General features: G+C 42.8%; 1 long non-coding RNA gene across 1 annotated transcript; it reads left to right on the forward strand.

Moving 5' to 3' along the window:
* The first annotated feature begins 324 nt into the window (after positions 1-324).
* On the forward strand, positions 325-2,693 carry LOC138958347 (uncharacterized). The gene is made up of 2 exons (XR_011453382.1): positions 325-904; positions 1,503-2,693. It is a non-coding gene; the product is annotated as an uncharacterized lncRNA (long non-coding RNA).
* Positions 2,694-3,402: the final 709 nt, after the last annotated feature.

A 3,402-nucleotide genomic window follows, 5' to 3' on the forward strand; every position in this document is an offset into this window, starting at 1 on the left:
TACAAAATAAGGACAAAGCAAATAGATTACTTATGACCAGAGATGAGTAGCCTACCACAGAATTTTAGATGAAGTGAAGGAAGCAGCAGCGACAACAGCTACTAAAACCCAACATCAAAGGCACCTTCTAAGAAGGTATGAAATTCTTACCTGTGGGCAAGTATCCAAACTCGTTCTAAAGCGAAAGGACGAAACTGAGCAACCTAAACACTTCATATTTGTTGAGGAAATGTACGATGTTTTAAAGCGCATCCATGTTGTCACTGGCCATGGTGGCCGTGATAAAATGTTGAAAGAGGCTGGGAAAAAGTATGCAAACATAACAGAGGCCAGTGTCACTTTGTTCAAGACTTTGTGCGTTCAGTGTCAGGAAAAAAAAAGAAGACCTACGATTAAAGGCATTGTTGTAAAGCCTCTCCTGTCAAAGTCGTTTGGATCAAGATCTCAAGTGGATTTAATTGACTATCAGTCACTTAAACAGGGAGGATACTCATGGGTTATGGTCTACCAGGAACATCTTACCAAGTTTTGCGTGCTTAGAGCCCTTACAACAAAACGAGCAGCAGAGGTGGCATACCAACTTTTAGACATTTTCCTTCTCTTCGGAGCCCCGCAAATTCTTCAAAGTGACAACGGTGCCGAGTTTTGTGCCAAAGTCATCACTGAGCTAAAAGAATTGTGGCCTGATTTGGTTCTTGTCCACGGGAAGCCCCGACATCCCCAGTCACAGGGGTCTGTTGAAAGAGCAAATTCCGACATTCTGGGATCTCCAGAGGCTGCACCCTCAACGACCGTGCTGGGATCTCCAGAGGCTGCATCCTCAACAATCGTGCTGGGATCTCCAGAGGCTGCACCCCGCTCAACGATCGTGCCTGGACTTCCCACGTCCTTACTACAGCATGAGGTAAGCTGCTTATTTACTCTCTCTCTCTCTCTCTCTCTCTCTCTCTCTCTCTCTCTCTCTCTCTCTCTCTCTCTCTCTCTGTTTCATTATTTTCCTCAGATATAAGAGAGGTTTGCCCTGAAATGGGGCAGGAGTCTGGGGGCAACGGCCACATTTAGTAACCGACGTAGAAAACAATGCAGTATGCCTGAAAAAAACACTAAGCATTTAGATTACAATATACATATTTTACAGAGAGAGAGAGGAGAGAGAGAGAGAGAGAGAGAGAGATGCATGAGACAGGAAGAGTTGCATGAGAGAGAGAGAGCGAGAGAGAGAGAGAGAGAGAGAGAGAGAGAGATGCATGAGACAGGAAGAGTTGCATGAGAGAGAGAGAGAGAGAGAGAGAGAGAGAGAGAGAGAGAGAGAGAGAGAGAGAGAGAGAGAGAGAGATTTGTGGGTTGGGGTGAGGGATGGGGGGGGGGGGTCGCCTTTATTTCAGAAAAATGTTCGTCACCTTATAATTATATTCCATAATAATTTATTCGCCATAAAACAATATATCTAAAATTAGTCTTTTGGCATGTCATCATTTCCAAGTGAATAATTGTTATTTCAGGTCATGGACTCTTCGAGCCAGGATCTTCAACGCCACCATCGGGACGTTCAACCCCAGGACATTTAACGCCAGCATCAGGACGTTCAACCCCAGGACCTTCAACGTCAGCATCAGGACGTTCAACCCCGGGACCTTCAACGTCAGCATCGGGACGTTCAACCCCAGGACATTTAACGCCAGCATCAGGACGTTCAACCCCAGGACCGTTTAACGCCAGCATCAGGACGTTCAACCACAGGATCTTCAACGCCAGCATCAGGACGTTCAACCCCAGGACCTTCAACGCCAGCATCAGGACGTTCAACCCCAGGATCTTCAACGCCAGCATCAGGACGTTCAACCCCAGGTCCTTCAATGTCAGGAATTGATAAGCATAAAAACAATATACTAGTCTCTCGTAAAAGGGCCTATCAGGGGCAAGAAAATCAGGCTGAAAGGATGGTGAAAAGAAGCAAGCAAATATTTCCTGAAGCTGAAGTTGGAGACTCGGTGACAGTCCCAATACCAGCAGTTGACCGTGGGAGATCTGACCCAAGAAACTTGATTGGCATAATCAAAGACAAAGACGACAAAGGCCTGTACACAATTGTGGTTAAAAGTGGGGTGCTCCAAGGCAAATATTCACGAAATCAATTTGATGTTTGCACATATTCCATGCACAATCTACAGGATATGAACGAGGAATGTTCTATTTCACTACGAGCAGCTGTGAGGCAAGAGTCGAACTGTGGGGGACAGGGGTACATAAAATGTAACTGCTCGGGATCAAAACGGTGCAAGACAAACCGATGCTCTTGCTTCAAGGCTCGCATGGCTTGCAACTCAAGATGCCATGCCCTCTTGACGTGCTCCAACAAAAATTGAAGATCACACTTTGAACGTGCTGTGGTAGATTGAAGAAATAAAAAAACAGAGCTTTGGACTTCAATTGTTTGCTTCAAGTCGCGGATAAAGTATGAAGTCAAGTCACTGTAGGTGATTTTCATGTTCAAATTTATACAATCTGTACTTTGCATGATTTGAATGTATACGTTCGTGTTCATCAGTATCAACCAGTCCGCAGAATATGTAAATGTTTTGACATGTTGCCCACTTCTTATTAGGGCTTTCATTGTTTGTGTGCAGCAATATTTTTATCTTGTATTTTGATCCTTGTGTATTCATGAATAAACCAATGTTTAAAGCAACAAATCTTGTATTAGTGTTTCTGTTTGTGTGCTTTAAACTAATCAGGGAATAAGCCAAAAAAATGATCTCCCATTTCAGGGTACAAGCTAAATCCCTGATTTTTTTAGGGAATAAGCTTACTCCCCAGTTGAAACAGGGAATAAGCCTATTCCCTTAAAATTTCAGTGATTAAGCTTATTCCCTAAATTTTGTTATTCCCTGTAACATATATATACGATCTGTCCAGGGTTTAATCGAATCAGAGCATCCTTAAACTTAACATAATAAAACTCAACTGCCTGGCGACTTTCTCCGCAGAATTTGGATACTTCTGTCAAATTAATTTTGTAATTGATACCAGTGTCAACATACAAAATTATTAAGCAAAAAAATCGCAATCTGCACAGAACACAGCTGGTTTTTGATATGTGTTCAATTGGAAGGATGCTCTCGTCACTTCCGTGTAAACGCCTGAGCAGGTCTGCTGTGCTTGACACAACTCACTGTACACATTAGAAGTACCAAGTATTCCGGCAGTGCGAAAAGACTAATTCCGGAAATAACTTTGTTGGGTTTGTATGGGTTATGAAAGAGTTTGTTTGTTCGTTCATGGGCTGAAACTTATGACGGCTTACTAGTGCCAAAACCTCATAATTGTAATTATCAAGGGAAAATTACTAATTTTCCCTTGATAATTACCATTTTCACGTGTTAATTAGTAATTTTCCCGGAA

This window comes from Littorina saxatilis, linkage group LG2 (genome assembly GCF_037325665.1).
Source record: "Littorina saxatilis isolate snail1 linkage group LG2, US_GU_Lsax_2.0, whole genome shotgun sequence".
Lineage (NCBI taxonomy): Eukaryota > Metazoa > Mollusca > Gastropoda > Littorinimorpha > Littorinidae > Littorina > Littorina saxatilis.